We start from the raw sequence: 19,929 nt of genomic DNA on the forward strand, positions 1-19,929 counted from the left end.
AACCTTTCCAGTATCTATAAGGAACGTAACCAGGGGAGTGAGTTTATTTACTTGGTTGGCAGAGCCCTGGGATTTTAGTAAGGGTTTCACCTCAGTGTCTGGGGTTTCAAAAAGACTCAGGGAAGACCTAGAGGAGCAGGAAACAGGGGCTGCAAGCCGTGAGAATGCAGAGGGATAATCAGCCACTCCAGCCTCCGCTGTCACCGCTAAGGGCCGTATTTCAAGTGGTCAGTGCCCACTGGGGTGACCAGACAGCAAATGTGAAAAATCAGGATGGAGGTGGAGAGTAATAGGAGCCTATATAAGAAAAAGACCCCAAAATTGGGACTGTCCCGATAAAACCAGGACATCTGGTCACCCTAGTGCCCACAGCCAGGGCCAGGTTTTTCAAAAGCGGACAGCTCCCTCGGAGAGGCTGGTGGAGAATTTTCAAAAGAGCTCAACCCTGGGCCTGGTTCAAAATTTTCTATCAAAACTGTTGTTGGGGTTTTTTGCCAAATCATCTGGTTTTCAGCTAAACACAGTTTTTCACGGGAAGTGTGTGATTTCGGCAGAAAATTCCGACTTTTCGCCAACTTCCTCCCCCGCCCCCAACAAACAGTCACCTTTCAGTTGAAATGTTTTGCCTTTTTTTTTTAATGAATAGTTGACATTTCCCAAGGAACCAAGCTCCACTGCCCAACTCGGTGTGCTCAGGCATGGAGTGCTCCTGAAAATCTGTTCCCAGCTGTGGGCGCTGACTGCTGCGCCCTTTGAAAAATCCCCAGTCCCTGCCCCAAATACAATACTTTCTTCTTGCAGTAAGTAGCAGGTTTCCCTCCACGCTCATCTGGCAGGCCCTATCTGATGTTATCCTTGCCTATCTCTTCCTGTGGCTTCACCTCTGTTACATGCTATCTCCTGGACCTAAACCCACTACAGGTCTGTCACACCTTATGCTGGGGTTACGTTCCGCAGTCAGCGCGTAAAGTGAAAATCGCGTATAGTCAAAATTACATTGAGTGTAATGGTGGGCGGAATCGCCCGCACTACAGGTACAGTATTAAAATAGTTATTTTTCTCTTTTTTTTTTTTTTTTGCCGACCGCGTAAAGCTGAAATTGCGCGTGTTAAATGCTCGTAAGATGCGACAGTTCTGTATTCCTGTTTTCTTCATCAGGGGTCTCCTCTTGCCTACTTCAGATTCCATCTCTTCACACCTCCGCCTCCTCGTTAGCAGTCCCCTTGCCTGAACTAGTCCATTCAGCCTTGCCTAGGCACAATGTCTGCACCAATTAGCTACATCGGTGTAAGCCTCTTATGTGGACATGTTGATTTAGGCTCTGGTCCTGCAGTGAGACCCCATGTGAGCTCCGCTGAACTAAATTTGCTCACTTTCAGTGGGGTTCCACCCACGCAGCGTCCACTGCACAGATACTACCCTGATGAGCATGGTGCAAGATCACATAAAGACTAGGATACGGGCCTGGGATTCTAAGCTCACTGGAGCAGAAGGAACTGTGTGTGTCTGTGTGTAAAGCATTGTGCACATCTGTAGCTCTGCATGAGTGAATAATAGCACGAAATCCCATGCTGTGGCTTGCCACAGCAGTGAAAAATGCTTCCACCTAACTCCAGCATTGCCAACCCTAAATAATATATAACAAATGGAAGAAAGGGGAAATTGATAGTAATAATAGTAAATCAGAAGTCAGGAACTGTAGAAAATGAATAAGGAACAAAGAATGTAGGCCATACTTACAGGATGTGGGAAGCCAGGACTGAAAAAGATTTTGGGGTCATGGGGGATAATCAGCTGGATATGAGCTCTCAGTGAGACCTGTGGTCAAAAGAGCTAATACTCTTTGAACTGGAATGCATAAGCAGGAGAATCTCGTGTAGGAGCAGAGAGGTTATTTTACCCCTCTGCTTGATACTGGTGCAACTGCTGCTAGAATACTGTGTCCAGTTTTGCTGTTCAAAAAGGATATTGATATATTTTAGAGAAGTTTCAGAGAAGAGCCATGGGAAAGGACTAGAAAATGTGCCTTATAGTGAGACACACAAGGAGCTCAATCTATTTGACTTAACAAAGAAAAGGAATTATTTTGGGGAAGTGTGATGGGGCGTCTACCCCACACTAGCCCATGAAGGGTTAATTGAACCCTAGGGAGGCTGCGCAACTGGCAGCCAATTGGAGAAGACCTTAGGGAGGCTATGAAGGAGACAGCCAATTGGAGAGGGTTACGAGGAGCGGCCAATCAGGGCTGGGGCAGGCCCATATAAGAAGAACTGCAGGGCAGAGCAGGTCAGGCATTCCCTGGAGCTGGAGGAGGACTGGCTGCCTTGCAGGCAGAGGGCAGCTAATACCTTGGACAGAGCAGTGCTGGGCAGGATCAGGGGAGCGAGAGCGAGCTGACTGCTGGCATGCTGGGGTCCTGAGACAGGGACGGAGAGGGGCCTGGGGGCTGCGGGGAAGTGGCCCAGGGACAAGACTGCATGGTTGGAGGGGACACAGCACGCGGCTGTCATCTACAGGGTCCCTGGGCCGGGACTCGGAGTAGTAGGTGCGCCCAGGTCTCTCCCTACCCCCACTTGCCACTGAGGAAGTGGCTGGACAGTGGACTATGGTTCCCCTGGCAGTGGGGAGAACAGCGTGTGACACAGCCGGAGGGCTCTGTCCTGAAACGGACGCCGAGTCCTTTGGGACAACACGCTTCCTGGAGCAGACGTGACGGCGGCGAGACACCACCGACAAGGGCGCACTGGTGAACTAAGCTAATTCCCAGGACAGCCAGCAGGAGGTGCCACAGCAGTGCGTGAAACCCTCTCACATGAAGTTCTATGGCCTGTGTTACACACGAGGTCAGACTAGACGATCACAAAGGTCCCTTCTGCCTTAGAAGCTATAGGGGGGAAAAATCTTCAGAAATCATGTATGGACACCAAAAATCATGAGACTCCCAATAATAAATGTTGGGTTCTTTTCATTTGCCTTCTAGTTGGAAGTTATGTTGCACTCAGGTCACCTTTTCAAGCTCTGCAACCAAGAGGACTAGAAACATGCTTTTATTTTTTTAATAAAAACAGAGAGTCTCCCCCAATCACATGACTCCTGGAACTGGCCCCTCGATCGAAAGACCCAACTATCCCAAGACTCCCGGTGAAATCAGGAGAGATGGCAGCTCTATAAAACTGGTCAAGTGCTGCTACTCTCTCCACATGGAACTGGGGAGACAGCCCAGAGAGGAGGCTGCTCCATTAGCCAGGGCACAGGAATAAGCCTGCACTGTGTGGCCACTATAATTTGCGAGAAAAGGAAATCATAACATGTTTTTTTCAAACCTTCAGGCCCAGACGTTGTGTAGCCTGGCAACAATCCAGCTGCAGTTAATGTCCCTCCCTGGGAAGCCTGGCCTCATGCCTCTCACTGGCAGCAAACACCGGGTGTCATTCCTGTAGCTCCTGGGAGTCTCCCCCTTCACCCCAGTTCTGCCTGCTGAGCACTCTTTCAGGGTCTAAAAGGCATGAAAGCTGGAACTGACCTTCCAATAACATCCCCTCTGTTTCCTAGAGCAGTCAGTGACATTCTTCTGAGGGTTCCTTGACTAGCCTGGCGGATTTAGTAACTTGAGCACTTTTGAAAATCTCCCTTCAGACTCCTGTCCCTATGAAGAGGGCTGGGGTGAACCTCTCTCCCTGACATTCCTCCTGCGTTTCAGAAGGCTGACCTGGACTTCTTTCCATAACCTATTCATCTCTTTCTTCTCATGCTTGTGAAATGCTGCACGAGGCACGTGCACGCACAACTATTGTGTGCACAAATTATATTCCGAGCCCTCTCGGGGTATCACAATGCTGAAACCTTCCCCTGGAGGGAGAGGAAAGCTCATTAGATCAGAGCACTGTCTAGCTCCCGCACCTCCCACTGAGACAGGACACAAGGATTATTTCCTAAGACAGGCTCACCCTGTCTCTAGGTTAGGGCAGTCAGCAGCAGCAGTGGCAGCTCGTCTCCTTTCCCTTCCTCTCCCTTTGGCAAAAACGGTTGGTCTTGAAGAACTCTCAGAACAAAACCCAACTGTTCCAATGGCTCCTCTTCAGCTTTGCTGGCAACTTTCCTCCAAAAGCACCGAGAAAATCCTCGGGAGCCAGCTGCCTCTCACCTCACGCTGGAGAATGAACATGATGTGGACTAGGGAGACAGCACAGTGCATTGGACTCTGGACTGGGAATCAGGAGATGTGGGTTGTCTTTCCAGCTGTGCCCCTGACCTGCTGTGTGTCTTTGGGCAAGTCACTTCACCTTTCCCCTGCACCCTTTGGGTTGTCGGCTTTTAGACTGCAAACTCTTTGGAGTGGGGACAGTCTCTCATTGTGTGTGCATGTGCAGCACCCACCACAATGAGGCCCTGCTCTCAGGTGTCTACTGGAATACACATAATAATAGGCTCTGAAGTCCATATCTAGGCACTGAAATCAGTAGTTTGATTTTCAAAGATGCTGCGCACCCAACATCTTCTATTATCTTAAATGGCAGCTACTAATCTGGAAATCTGTCCACTGATCTAGGTTCCTAAGTATGGCATTAGCAGCCTTGCTTTAGACCCCCAGTTCTGAAAATCCTGGCCCCTTGTTTCTTCTCCTAAGAGAAAAATGCATGAGAGAAAAATACATTTCCTGTTTAGGGAGAATGAGAAGATAAGCCCTAAAGCGCAGCTGTCTGCTCTGGCCACCCTCTGTGCAAACAGCCAGCATACCCCTCTGCTCCCTTTGTCAGCTCTGTCGCCTTTTTTTCCCCCTTATAGATGCATTAGACACAATTATACACAATCCACATCTCCCACGAGGATCACTTGGAGCTGGCACGAGAGTCTTGGGAATCCAGGGAGCACACAGGGCAAAGCAGGAGAAAGCTTCCTAAACTCACGAGTATCCAGCAAAAATTCCTCCCTTAATTCCAGAGGAAACTTCAGTGAGCACTAAATAAATATGTCACTTTGTAGTCAGCACACTTTCCCTCCAGAAAGAACAAGGAGGAGTCCTTGTGGCACCTTAGAGACTAACACATTTATTTGGGCATAAGCTTATTCACCCTTTCGTGTCAACTGTTGAGAATAGGCTACATCTACCCTGTTTGAATTGGCCTCATTAGCACTGACCCCTCACTTGGTAAGGCAACTCCCAGCTTTTCATGTGCTGTAATATATATACCTGCCTACTGTATTTGCCACTCCATGCATCTGATGAAGTGGGTTTTAGCCCACCAAAGCTTAGCCCAAATACATTTGTTAGTCTCTAAAGTGCCACAAGGACTCCTCGTTGTTTTTGCTGATACAGACTAACACGACTACCCCTCTGAAACCTGTCCCTCCAGAGGATCTCCAAGGGTATTATAAATAACAGAGCCGCCTAACACTTTAGGTGTGGAGAGAGGAGCTTATTTTCTCACTTTACAGAGAGGCACAGAAGATTGAGGTGATTTGCCTAAGATCATACTGCAGGTCAGTAGCAAGCCTGCAATGGAACCAGGGGCCAGATTCTATGCTGCACCTTTTAAGATGGCCCAGGAATGAGATGGGCTTTGCCCCTCCCGGATTCTGAGGCTTAAGGCAACTTCCTCACTCCTGCCAGCAGGTTATCCCCATGGAATGGATGGAGTCAGAGCACTGCAGTCATGCCACCTGCTGCCAGCATGCCCCTACACTGGGACTGCGAAAGAGGGGTGTCCCATATGCTAGCGGGTTAGGGTTTTGCCTATAACAGGGTTCAAAAAAGAACTAGATAAGTTCATGGAAGATAGGTCCATCAATGGCTATTAGCCAGGATGGGCAGGGATGGTGTCCCTGGCCTCTGTTTGCCAGAAGCTGGGAATGGGCGACAGGGGATGGATCATTTGATGATTCCCTGTTGTTCATTCCCTGTTGGGCACCTGGCACTGGCCACTGTGGGAAGACAGGACACTGGGCTGGATGGACCTTTGGTCTGACCCATTATGGCCGTTCTTAGCTCTGCAAAAGGAGAATTCGCCCAGAGGCCTTTCCATTGCCTTTCCAGGCCTCCATGGCAGGAACTGGAATCTGGCCCAAGTCTCCTGGCTCACAGTCTCCTCGTTGACATTGCCCTCACAGTTGCTAGAGAGGCTGAGCTGAATCTGCCCCACTCCTTATACCCTGCACCAAATTGCCCAGGTTCAGGCCGTCTCAGTTCTCTGTTCACTCGTTCTGGGTTCTGCTTGCACGTGAGCTGCTGACACCCGGCCCCTGTCAAGATTTTGGCAGATACAGCAGGCGCACCATGTACCCTGGTACATGAGATTTGGATAAGACCAGGGCAAATCAGCAATGTGATCTAATCGGGCACAAGCATCTGAAGTGGCAGTTAGTGGCAGTTAGCCCAGCACTTCCCCTTCCTCCTGATAGATGTAACTCTTGTTAAGTATGTGTTTAACTTAAAGCACGTGGAGTCAGTGGAACTAATGCTGTACTTAACACTACGCTGGATCGGGGAGAGCGTGCTCAGCCCCTTGCAGGATTGAAACCGTAAAATATAAAATGTTTTAAAAATTCGTAGCTGGGGCACGAGGGTGGGGAGTTTGGCTGGCTCAGGAGATTTGCAGCTCTTCACCTCTAGCTGCCCAGCTCAAATACAGCCCAGCAACTGAGAGTTGTTACTGTAGGGTAATAGATCAGAGGCCTCTGTGTAATGAATTTGTCAGGTCTCAGCCCAACGCCCTGTGGACAAGCATCAATACCACGCTCACTGTAACGTTGAGGGGCAGCATGGAGGAAGATCTCACTGCCACCGCCCATACTGTAACAGTCCTGTGGCTAAATGGCATTGTCTCCCAGCCCTTTTCACTGCATAACAGTCACATTAAAAAAACAGAATCCCACTGGCGACCATAGCCCTGACATTCCTGCTACATTGTGCTTGCAGTGTACAGCTGCACGTACAAGGCACCTGAGCTGTGGCCAGACAAGCACTGCAGGTGAGGGGGCTGAGCCCTTCTGGTCCATTTACGGCTGTAACTTCCCCAAGCAGACCCGCCCCATCCTCGGTGTCAGTCGGGCACATGAATATTATTTATTACTTACACAGTGCTGAGTGCTTTGCTGACAGCTAGAAAGGCTACGTCCCTGCCTGAAAGAGCTTATCATTGAACATTTTCAACAAGATGCAGTGGATGATAGCAATGAGCAGTGGGGGTGGGAATAAATGGAGAGGAGGGCAAGGGTTACAAAAACAAGATCCTGCAGCTACTGAGGGTGCCTGTGGGCCTGTCTTGTTCCAAACAGATCCATCCTCTGGCCCCAGTTCAGCAAAGCCTTTCAGCACAGAATCCATCCCCATTCAGCAAAAAACATAAGCACACACTTAACTTGAAGGCAATGGGATTTAGGCACAGGCTTAAAGTTAATTATACACTCGCGTGCTTTGTTGAAGAGGCATGAACTGGGGCCTGGGTGTGCGTGTGCACACATCATGCATGCCTTGTACAGAAGATGAAATGTGCAGAGTAAATGCTAGGAGTGCTTGTTAATAATTATACTTGGCACATGTGTGGTGCTTTTCATCCGTTGAGCTCAAAGGGCTTTACAAAGGTGGATAAATATCGTTAGCCTCGTTTTACTGATGGGGTGAATGGGAAGAGAGCTGTGAAGGCTCAAATGCTCAAGAGGGACCCCTCATTATGAGCAACTCAGTTTGCGAGAGTCTAGCTGGAGACGCTTTGGGTCTGATATTCAAAGATGTTGAGAAGCCATAAGCAGCCTGAGCCCAGGGACTGAACCGGTAAACGGTGGTGTGGCACACACGGGCATCTCCACCGAGCTGCCTTCTCGGGCTCCAGAATCTCAGCTTTCATATCAAGTTTCCAGCCGGTATAGCTGGGAAGAAAACCATGAAAATGTGATCCAAGTGTAACTGATACAGGGCTGTCTGCCTAAACCTGGATGCTGGGAGAGGTGGGACCTGCCCCTTTCACCTCAGTGATAATCATGTAAATGTCAACATCATTAACCATTTCATTGCTCACGGAAGCGGGCAAGCAAGGAGAGGAAAGATCATGGATCTGCGCCATCTGCTGTCAGTGAGGTCCCATTTTGGCTCCATGAGTGGGTGGCATTTGGGAGATGCCATCACTTTTTTTTTTTCCTGCCACAGTCAAGACAGAGCAAAGCCCAAGGTGCCTAGCAAAGCTCATGGGCATATTCAAACTCCACTGAGCGCTGGCCGTGCCCTGTGAGCACCCCCGACCACATGTGGAACATCTGCACACTCTACTGTGAGCAATGCCTCATTTTGATGATCACTTAATGGGCAGAGCTGATTTCACGGTGGAGCTTGGAAGAGTGCTGCCATCTTGTTTCCCCACCATTCCCCCCATTCCACCCTGGCCCTTAACTCCAGCTGAAGTCAACAGGAGCAGCAGATTTCCTCAGCATCTTCAAAATTCCAAACCAAGAAGTCTCAAAGGGGCCCCTCGAGAACAAAGCCCCCCACCATTACAGGACACCGTCAAAAATCTGGCTGCTTGTGGCTAGCCCAACGTCACACAGAGAGGCAGAGGCAGAACTGGGACTGGAACCCAGAAGTTCTGACTTCCACACTACGGCTCTAACCTCCTGGGGGCATGGTGTTTTGTGAGTCAGACATATGTTCCAGCTGAGAATACACCATACAGAGTACACTGAAATAACACTCACACTTACCTAATTACCCATCTATAATTATAAGTGAACAAGGTTTCCCCAAATAGAAAACATGGACAGCTCTGCCCACACAGATTTACAAGCATAAACATAACGAGACTCTTTTAAAATGTGCTTCCAGCTAAATTTGGACCGGAGGGAGCTTTTGCAGGAAACAGCAGCAGCAGCATTTCCACCCGTCAGCCATCCCAGTGAGTTGTGCCAATGAGTCAGTTCCCATCGGTTCAAGTGACAACAAGTGCAGGTGCTCCTGTGCTTTTCCCAGCAGTGCGCGGATTCCCTTCAGCAAACTGTTCAGGAGGGAACAGCTGCTCAAAGTGAAAACAAGACTGTTCATACACAACTGATCCAAACTGGAATACAAAGTGCGACTGAGACCCAAGCAGAGACTCAGTGGTACTCAGCTAAGGGACACTGTAAAAATAAGTGTTTTTGTCTCTGCAACTGATAGAGCTGGGTGAATATATGCAAAACAGTGGGCCAGATCCTCAACTGATGCATCGGCATAGCTCCATCGACTATATGCCAGTTTGACATCAGCTGAAGAACTGGCCCAAGTGACTGTTTTCAAACACTAGTTTGAATTAAGAGCAGCTGTTCGTGTCCACCACATTCCTGCCTTTTTTTCATCTTCTGTTCATGAACATTCACACAAACAGATATTTGTTCACACAGATGTTTGGGGAATGCCTGTTCTTCGTACGGGCACCCGTCTTTACATGTGGATGAGGGGATTCATGGATGAACAAGAGCATTCATTATTCCTTAAATCATTCCATTCAGGCATCCAATCAAAGAACAAAATATATATATACCGAGTGACTTAAGCAACAAATCATATGCCCTGAATAATGAATAGGGGACTGGTCACAAACTGCCCATAGTGTGAAATGTGTTTGCATTCAGTTGAAACAATTACAGATTAGAGGGGATGGAGAGGGAAGGTCAATACTGTGGATAATTCACAATTGGGGATTAAAAAAAAATTGGGGCTAAACTGTTCAAAATGACTAATGACACACATTGGTTTGTTATTGTAGGGTTGCTGATGGCCTGGGCATTGGGGGTTGTGTTTTCTAGTTTGTTCAAGGGCTCTGTGGTTCTTATTTGTTATTGTAGGGCTTGTCCTGGGTGCTGAGACTGCATGCCCTGGATTGTTACTGTAATGTTGCACAGGACCATGGGTCGGTGTACTCTGGATTATTATTGTGGGGTTGCTCACAGGTATTTCATCCCTGTTGAACTGAGTCTAGTGCCTGGAAGCCATCTTCATGGACCCTGGTGAACCACTTGATTATACAGGGCATTAATGTTCCTGGGTCTGGGTCAGCCAAGTATGGTGCTAAGGTTCTGGCACGGTTCGCTGGTGTGTCACTTGAGTGAAGTGGTCCAGCACCAGTATAGGTGGTGTTAGGTCTCAGGAGCCTTCTGGGTTGACGGAGTCTAGTGCACTGGATCCAGCACATTTGACACTGGTGATCTACTTGCTTGAAGTGACTTGGCTGGAGCCCAGTGTAACTGGCACTAGAGTCAACCATGGTGGTGGAAGTTGAGTTTGTACCTAGTTCAAGTGAGCCTTGGGCCCACCTAAGACTACATAGTTCGGTGGCAGAGATCCAACACATTTGCTTGGCTAAACCACTTGTCCAAGTGTCAGCAATACCCAGATCTTCAGGATAGTCAACTGGGGCTCTGGCATTCCTTCCTGGGAGTCTCTCCTGACAAAATCAGGCTGGGGTCCTGGACTAGGACATGGCATGGCCTTCCTTGCCTCCCGATCCCTTCTGCTGGGTTATCTGTTGTTTTACTGTAGGCCTGCTGGAGGGCACCTGGCTGGGTATTGTGTTATTGTAGGGTTGCCCGGGGGGCTGCGCCCTGTGGTGTGTTATTGTAGGATTGCCCGGGGGGGGCGGGGCTGTGCCTGTGGTGTGTTATTGTAGGGTTGCGGGGGGGGGGGCTGCGCCCTGTGGTGTGTTATTGTAGGGTTGCCCGGGGGGGCTGCGCCCTGTGGTGTGTTATTGTAGGGTTGCCCGGGGGGGGCTGCGCCCTGAGGTGTGTTATTGTAGGGTTGCCCAAGGGCTGCTTCTCTTTTAAACATGCATTTTAAGCGGGTAAGGGAGGCATCTGTTTGAAAAGCAAGAGGCTCTCTTAATTCTCTGTGCTGCCGCCAAGACAAGGGGGCAGGGCAGGCTGCAGCCCCGCACGCCCCAGGAAGCCTGGGGCCGCGCGGAGATGCCCCCCTCCCTCGCCCCAGCGCACCCCGCCGGGGCAGTGTATCCCCCGCCGCCCGCCCCAGCGCCGCGGCAGCGCATGCTCCCTGGGAGTGTCCAGCAGCGAGGCGATTTAAAAGGCGGCAGAGCGCGGAGCTGAGTGGAGCCGCCGCCGCGGAGCCGGGCTGAGCCGAGCCGAGCCGAGCCGGGTTGGGCCGGGCCCCCTGCCCCTCTCCAAGGTAGGGCGAGCGCGTGTGGGTGCCCGGCGCGGGCGCGGCTCAGACTCTCCCGGGAAGCCGGGGCTGCCCCCGGGGAGAGGGGCCAGAGAACCCCGGCCCCGGCAAAGGGCGAGCGGGGCGCGACTGGCCGGGAGCAGGGTCCCGGCCCGGGCTGCTCCATCCCATGCCCGCGAGTCCCGGTGAGTGGGACCCGGTGGCTGCTCAGCCAACTCGGCCGGCTTTCCGTGGGAACTCGGCTTCCTCCCACGCGCGGGGGCTTCTGACTCGCACTTACTCCCTGGGGCGGCGGTATTTGGGGGGACACGCAGCTGCCCTTAGTAAAGCCTCTGTCAGATAGTCCCTGCTCCGCTGTGGTTTATTTCTTGCCTGGCTTTCCTTGGGGGACAATCAGTTCTATCCTGGGACTGCCCTAGGAGGACGCAGGACTGCCTTTATTTAGCTTTAAAAAAAAAAAAAGTTATTCCTTTTCCTATTGGGCAATGAAATAACTTCATCCCTGGATCTCGTGTGTTTATTATGACCTTTCAGTGCTTTCCTTTCCCCAGGTTTGTGTTGTGCTGTGTCTACTTAGTTAAAAAACAAACCAGGAATCTGAACTATGTGGAACAACCATGGGGTTACTGAAGTTTGTCAGTCGTCTAATATGACTGTAAATATATATACATATATATTCAGTTTTGACATACTCCAGCCTTTCCCTCTCCTACATAGAGCAAACAACATGCTTTTAACACACTCCTCATCTGTCAAGGGGGAGAGAGACCACAGAAACTGGCTCTTTCTGAAGGAGGAAAGAGATTTTGAGGGCTAGCACTCTTCCTGTAGCTGTAGATAAATATGTTCTACCTCTCTTGAGGTATTTGACAAGGCAGCCAAACGTGGTGCCTTTTAAAGTAACATTAATAATAACAATGAGGCTATTGGAGACAGGGAGCTCCTTTTAATATAGAAGTAGTTTTAGTCAGCACGAATGGATGGTGTAAAAGTGCAAGACATAGGTGAGAATGTCACGTCAGGTAGTGCCGATAAGCAACCAGTGTGTTGTGTTGTTTGTTTGTGTCGTCCTGGCCCCGTTTTGTTCTTGGTGGATTTTGTGTATTACTCTTCTGGTTGCTTTTGTGCAGTCCAGAGGCTGTTACATATGTTAGTCCTAAACACTGGAGGGAAGGGGGGTGGGGGGAAAGTCTGGGAGAAGAGAGATGAATCTAGACTTTCCAGAATCCTGGGAGACTTGCAGGGACAAACAAGCCAATACGGTAATTAACCTGAATCAAAGAAAACAAGCATGTCACAGAACTAGTAATGTTGGTATGACCTGAGTTCCTGATGGCCACGCTGCTTTAACTGAGTAGGTACCAGTTCATGTTTCCCTGTGTGCAGGGCCCTCCTAAATTCTCGGCCATGAAAAATGCATCACAGACCATGAAATCGGGTCTTTTAGGTGCTTTTACCCTATACTATACAGATTTCATGGGGGAGGCCAGTGTTTTTCAAATTGGGGGTCCTGCCCAAAAGTGAGTTGCAGGGGGGTCACAAGGTTATTTTAGGAGAGTCATGGTATTGTCACCCTTTCTTCTGCGCTGCCTTCAGAGCTTGGCGGCTGGAGAGCCGCAACTGTTGGCCGGACGCCCGGCTCTGAAGGTGGTGCCCCACCAGCAGCAGTGCAGAAGTAAGGGTGGCAATACCATACCATGCCATCCTTACTTCTATGTTGCTGTTGCCTTCAGAGCTGGGTGGCCAGAGAGTGGCGGCTGCTGACTGAGGGCCCTGCTCTGCAGGCAGCAGCGCAGAAGTAAGGGTGGCAATACCATACCGTGCCATCCTTACTTCTATGCTGCTGCTGGCACCGACTCTGCCTTCAGAGCTGGGCTTCTGGCCAGCAGTGGCTGCTCTCTGGCCGCCTAGCTCTGAAGGCAGTGCCACCAGCAGCAGCGCAGAAGTAAGGGTAGCAGTTCCACAACCGCGCACCCCCCCCCCCCCGTACAATAATCTTGCTACCCTTTCACTCCTCCCCCCCGCCAACTGCTTTTTGGGTCAGGGCTCCTACAATTACAATTACTCTGAAATTTCAGATTTAAGTAGCTCAAATCATGAAATTTACTATTTTAAAAATCCCATGACTGTGAAATTGATCAAAATGGACCATGAATTTGATAGGGCCCTACCTATGTGTGACTGCTTTAGATCAAATAGAAAGTGTAAGGAATTAGGATTTGTAAAGAATGTAAGGAATTAGGATTTTTTTGTTAGTGATAGGAAGCTTGATTTCAGTGCTTCTCCAAAGCCACTTGGTCTGCAAAACTGGACTGGAAATGTTTCAGGAACAACACATCTACTCCCAGTCTGGACCTGGAAGGTTTATGGATAATGAAAAGGAATAAACCAAACTCAAACAAGGATCAGTTCAGGTTTAGTTACAGTCTGAGATAAAGGTTCAGGGAGGTGTGTATGTGACACTTGATCAGAACTTAACTGGGAGTTTTTTGAAAATTTTACTCAGAATCTATTTCTCAAAGTGCCTAAATGACATAGGTTCCTAAGTCACTTTCAAAAATGGGACTTGGGCTGCTGAGTCACTCAGACACTTCTGAAAATCTTACCTGCTAACTCTTGAACAACTTCTAAGTTACTCACTATACCTGCAGGCCTCTTTCTATCATAAAGGATCAATTCATGCCACCTTCTCTCATCTTCCCGTTGTTCCTTGGTAGCTTTCCCACCCTTAAGGGAAGTGGTTCCTAGGTGCTTGCAGTGAAAAAGCCAGGGTTAGAAATCAGGGATTCCTAGCTCCTAGTCTTGTGCTGAGATTGCCCAGTTAGACTCTGGAACATATTGCCGTAAGATATCCTTGAGGCCAAGGGCTTAAGAGGATTTTAAAAAGGATTTGACATAATATGGCTAAGAAGAATATCCAGAGTTGTTAATAAATAACTTTATGAAAGAAAGAAATGAGAGCTTGGCAAGGGAGAGTTTGATGTATAAAACATCACACTTCAGGACATAAACCAACCTTTAAGTACCAGGAGACAGGAGGACATTTTCCCCTGTGGGAGGGTTTCCCATAAGAGTCTGCCTCCAAAGCCGCTGAAGTGGGCCAGTGTCATAGAGGAGATACTGGACTAGATGGACTGGAGCTCTGATCTTGTCTGGCAATTCCCACCATCATGTCTTGCCATCATCTCTAAGGGGGTCTGTTGTTTAAAACACAAGAGAGCACTTGCTTGGGAAAAAACTTTGAAACCTCTTGGGATGCATTACTGGTACCATAAGGCCCAACCCCTATTGATTTGTGGTGGAGGTGTCCAGAGCTAGGGATTCTCCATACATAAATCTGAATAAGATAAAGATTCCTAAAGAATCCTATTGATTCAGAAATGCATAGAATTCTGTACAGTATATTACAGACAAACACACAAGGAAACTCCATCAGCAAGATCTTCTAGAAGGGGGGGGGGGCGGCGGCATTGCTGCATTTGTGGCTGATGCTGGCAGCCAGAAACACTCGCTACATAAATCATGAGGGAAGCTCATATCACCAGACTCTGAGATAAAAATAAAACCTTCTATAACATCTGGAGCTGTCTTATTTTTGATGGAGTAACTACAAAATACAGATGCTGAAAATAAACTCTTAATCATTTAATCTAACAATGTACTTCTGTTTGGAGCACTCAAAGTCTTCCCTTGGTTACACCTCTCCACCTCTCTGTTGAAGTTCAGCGTGGGTGGAACCTAATATACTGTGCCAGTTTCACGCAATCAACTAGAGTAAATGTTAGTGTGTTCTTGAAAGGAAAATCTGACATGGGAGTGCAGCTCTACGAAGTCGTGCTCTGGAAATCTCATCCTGCTTGTAATTTGTCATGTTTTGTTTTCTCCATATATATTACTGGCAATTGACAAACTGGATCGGACAACTTGTCCATGTAGCCCAGGATTCCGACTCCCACCATGGCTGGCACCAGATGCTTTCTAGAAAAGTGGAAAAAAACCCTCTTAATGGACAATGCAGAGTAACTTGTGTCTAGGGGCAAGTTCCTTCCAGTCAGTTAATGGCTGGCCCATTCATTGAGCATGGGAATTCATATCCCTTAAATTTGTATCCTAGCTTATGTGGCAAAGGATGTTCTTATTATTCATATACATGTCTAATCCACTCTTTGACTCTTGCTAAGTCCTTGGTTGGCCCCAACCACTGGCGCAATGGCAGTGAGTTCTCCAGGTTAACGATTCATTGTGTAAAGTATCTTCTTTTTGATCGGTTTTAAATCTGTTACCTTTCAGTTTCATTTTGTGTTAAATTCTCAAGCCATATAATTCTGGTGATCCCCGATGGTGCAGCATCTGTCACTCCACGTGGACTCTTCCTAGCTGTAGCCCAATTCAGGACTCTGTTTGTAGTGTTTCTAAAAGCTGTTTTGACTCACACTTGCAAAATCACAAGCCCCTCTTTGCCCCCTGCCAGGCTGTTTCTCGTCTGTCTTTGCTACATATTTCTTTGGTGTAACTTCAACCATGATCAGATTTGTGGACAGCTCCAAAACTGGAGTTGGACAGAAGCAAAGTGACCCAGAAAGATAAGAGCAGAGCGAAGGAAAGCAATAAAGGGGAAGATAGCTACTAATCAGTGTAAAGCCCTGCACCCTGGGAGAAGAAATAAGCAGCACAGAAGTAAAATGTGGGGAGGGAAAGGAAATTTAAAAAGCGGCACTTGGCAGGTTTATTTTCCTCTCTGCTGTCCCAGGGTCACTCTTTCATATAACCAAGCCCTCTAGTTTCTGCATGAGAAGGTGCAGGGCTGGGATTGGGAGACAAGAAAGGAAGGTGTTCTGGGAGGATCTTTGCCTTAAGAATAGCAGAGAAGCTTGCAAACAGTTGAAGGCATCCATGAAATAATATGTGTTGCACCAGGAAAATATTGCCTGGAAGCATGTGTGTGAATTTCACTTTAGGATATGCAAGCGAAATCTCCACAAGCATGGAACATCCAGAGGACAGGAAAAGAGCAAGACAGGTGTCCTTTGCAGTTTTTGTCATTTGGCTTGTCAAACCCCACGTACCTGTTTTAAGACTCAATGCAGCAAACTGACATCCTTTAAATCACAGTATTGTTTGTGCAATATGACATTACTCACTGCCATAAAAATGGCCGTGAGAGAGGTAGGTGCCTGTGTGTTTCACATCTAAGCCACCCAGGGACTTGATCATGAAATATAACTATTTGGAATGCTAAAAGACTCCTTTATTATTTTTGTGCTGCTCCTTGGAGGTCTCTAAACTTGTGGCCCTTTTTGTTTTCATATCCTCAAATGTCAGTTCCTGGTTTAGTTTGAAAATATTTAACATTTTTGCTAATCTGCATAAGAGAAAAAGCAGACCCTGTGAATATTGTCTGGCAAAATAAGAAATGTGATAGAGGCATGTAGCCCGAATGGCTTCTTTGTCTTGGTGGCAGAGGGAGGTTGGAACATGTTCTGTAGTAAGCAGGTGTTTGATCTACAGACATTGAATAAACATTTTTCTCTTCCTCTAAATGCCCATATTGTGAAATTGTGGTTGCTAGTCCAGTTCTCAAGAACCATAGAATATCAGGGTTGGAAGGAACCTCAGGAGGTCATCTAGTCCAACCCCCTGCTCAAAGCAGGACCAATCCCCAGACAGATTTTTGCCCCAGATCCCTAAATGGCCCCCTCAAGAATTGAGTTCACAACCCTGGGTTTAGCAGGCCAATGCTCCAACCACTGAGCTATCCCTCCCCCCCACCTTGTTCTGTGTATGTGTGGGGAAAGTACCTCTGCAATGAAATGTAGCACTGATTTCCAGCTGTTTAGAGCCAGAATCCCGGGAATGCCGATCCCAAGAGTTAAAAAAATGGTCCCAAAGATCACAAGATCGTTTGGTATTTTTGTTGTTGTTGTTGTTTTTTTAATACATGATTTAATCCAGTGTTGGGTTCTTTTTATTTGCCCTTTGGTTTCTGAGCCTTTAGCCTACATATTCTTGTATGCGTTTGACTAGAATCTAACTGTTTACATATTCTATTTGTATTACTGTAAAACCTGGGAGCCCCAGTCATGGACCCAGGCCGCATTGCATTAGATGCTGTACAAACCCTGAACAAAAAAAGACAGTCGCTGCCCCAGAGAGCTTACCATCTAAGTATAAGACGAGACAACAGATGGATACACACTGACCAATGGGGGAGGACAAGGAAACAACGAGACCGTATTGGTCAGTGTAATCGGCACAACAGCAACCTAACCATTGTCAAGTTTTTTGGTGGGCATCACAACCAAGGAGAGTTAAGGAGGAGAATGAGGGAGCGGTGCGGATGTTAAGGAGGAGCTGAGGGGCAGCGTGGGAGGAAGTACAAAGATGCTTGTTTGAAAATTAGAGCACTCCCTTCCCATGAAATCTCTGGGCTGGTGTTTGAAATTCCCATGCTGAGTATAAAAGAGCAACTGAAATGATCAGTGGGCTGACAGGATGGATTTTCATGAGGACTAGCTCACAGCTGTATAAGTAGAGCTTGGCTAAACAACATCTGGAGTGGGATGTACCTACCTACAAGAATGTAAAGGGTGTAAGTAAGTGGAGGGGCACAAGACTCATACAGGGTATATAACTTGGACTAATGGGAAAGGGAAGGGGGAAATCTGGTGCTTGGTACTGAGGAGACAACCCAGCTCTCAGATGTCGAATAGTGCCCATGGAATATGCCGACAACCTCAATGCTCGAGACACATCAAACCAGATTGGACAAAGCACTAGAGAATGTACTGTTGGGAACAGTCCTGCATTAGCCCTTGGGGGAGAGATGATGCAATAGGGCCTTTTTCATCTTTAATTTATCTGAACACAGTCCACTCTTATTCCCCCAGATATTCCCATTCATCATTGTTCGCAAATGCCGTTCATAGCAGGGCATGAGCCTGGTAGGCGAGAGTGGCGAACTCTAGCTATCCCCCTCACCAGTTGAAACTGAGCTTGCGTGCTGGTTTGCATGCGTCCTCTTTCCTGGTCATCTTGGCTGCACAACTGCTTTGATAACCCTTGGCCAAGTACTTAATAATGGGCAGTGCCAGCACCGTAGTTTTGTGGCTGCAGTAGGCAGAGTGGAAAGGTCCAGCTCCTGCGATAATAGAAACTGCTGTCCACGGTGACCTGACTGTGTGCTAGAGGCATCCCCAGGGAGTAATGCAGAAGTATCCATAACTCACCAGAGGTCTCCTTCCCCTTCATGTGTATCCGCATTGAACTTTGCTCCAGTAAATACGGCAGGATGCTAAGATGTCTGCAGGAGGAGAAAACCCTGCCTTTGCCAAAGAGAGCCTGCAATGGAGAGCGCGCCACTGACATCCTGCTAACACAGGGTAGTTGTAAGAGGGCTCTTGCCCCTCTGTCCTCTTCAGCAGATGCCCCCTGCATTAACCCAGCCCACTTTGTATCAGTGCAATGCTAACCTGTTAAGCGTGCACAACGAGAGACAAGCCCAGATTCTGGCTCCAAGCACCCCTGGACTAAGTGGCTGATCCTCCTTTCTCTGGACTATCACCCTGATAGGAACACAGCACTGGAAGGGACCGCCTGGGTCAGGGAGTCCAGTCTCCTGCTATCTCAAGCTACCCCGTCATATATTTCCATTCATAAATGTATCAAGCTTCACTTTAAATAAATAAGGCCGGGATTTTTACACAGGCGTGTAAACGGAGTTAGGTGCTCAATTCCCATTGGATGTCAGGGGTTTAAGTGAAATCCCAGGCTAAAGCCACTTCTTTAGAAAGGTGAAAATCTCCTTCCAGGTACATAGAGCTGAGCAACAGCCTCATCTTTACAGCTGTCTGTTAAATCCCTGGGAGATGGGAATTCATGATGGTTTGAGATGGTTTAAAAAAATGCCAATTTTCATGTGAAATTTTGAAAAATCCCATTCTTCCTCACCCCATTCCCTCCAAATTACCCACAACAATCTTTTCAGGTTTTTGATTCAACTTGATATTTTGGTAAAAAATCTTTGGTTTGTTTTTACAAAAGCTGGAGAATTTCAACCACCATGAAAATGTTTGTTTTGGTCAAAAAGCCATTGTTTCATCAGAAAAGAGCTGCGACCTGCTCTATTGATGATGCCAGGACCATCACCATCTTAATGAATATGAATAAAGGGATTGGTGCTATAAAGATGGCCCTAAAAGAGCTCTAACACCCCTTTTCATGGCCAAGGGGAGGGTAAATCCCAGACACTTCAGGGAGAACTATGGTCCATTGCCAAGTCCACCTGCTTCTCACACACTCATATTGGTCTGTTACGACTCATGGGAGCTCCCTGCTTCCAGCTGTCTTGAGGCTAGTCCTCAAAGGGCAAGGTCTTTTGTCTATTTCGAAGATGATTTCATTTTGGTGACTGAAAACAGAGAGGGAGAAACCCACCAACCTGCTGGTGGAGGTCAAAGGGCATGCCAAAAGGTATGTTCGCATCCGGCTCCTTCAGCAGGGACACAAATAACTGGAATTGCAGGCCAGAAAATTACCATGGAAAAAATGTACTAACTACCATGTGATTACAAAAGAGCCTATTCGTTCTTTGTGCATCTGGGATTCAAAGTGAGTCCTCCAAGGAAGAGCATGACTTCACACTCCTGAAACATCAAGCACAAAGGTCTGTATAACTTTGAGATTGAGATTGTTTTACTCTTTCCTGGGACTTTCATGGATGATTTTTGGACAGTTGTGCCCTCCCCATCCCCCACAGCACCCAACCCCCAGTGGTGATCCTCTGTGTCTAGCAAAAA

At 47.9% G+C, this 19,929-nt stretch overlaps 1 protein-coding gene across 3 annotated transcripts in view; it reads left to right on the forward strand.

Moving 5' to 3' along the window:
- Window positions 1-19,929, forward strand: part of SLC45A3 (solute carrier family 45 member 3) — a 67,429-nt gene that overhangs the window by 9,776 nt on the left and 37,724 nt on the right. For 2 of the 3 annotated variants that reach the window (XM_065591512.1, XM_065591515.1), the window contains exon 1: window positions 10,739-11,140. The exons of the other annotated variant lie outside the window; for it this stretch is intronic. The gene's annotated coding sequence lies outside the window, so the exon portion shown is untranslated. Of the gene's footprint in view, window positions 1-10,738; window positions 11,141-19,929 lie in introns of those variants that run through there. 3 annotated transcript variants of the gene reach the window in all.

This window comes from Chrysemys picta, chromosome 4, assembly GCF_011386835.1.
Source record: "Chrysemys picta bellii isolate R12L10 chromosome 4, ASM1138683v2, whole genome shotgun sequence".
In the NCBI taxonomy this organism is placed as follows: domain Eukaryota; kingdom Metazoa; phylum Chordata; order Testudines; family Emydidae; genus Chrysemys; species Chrysemys picta.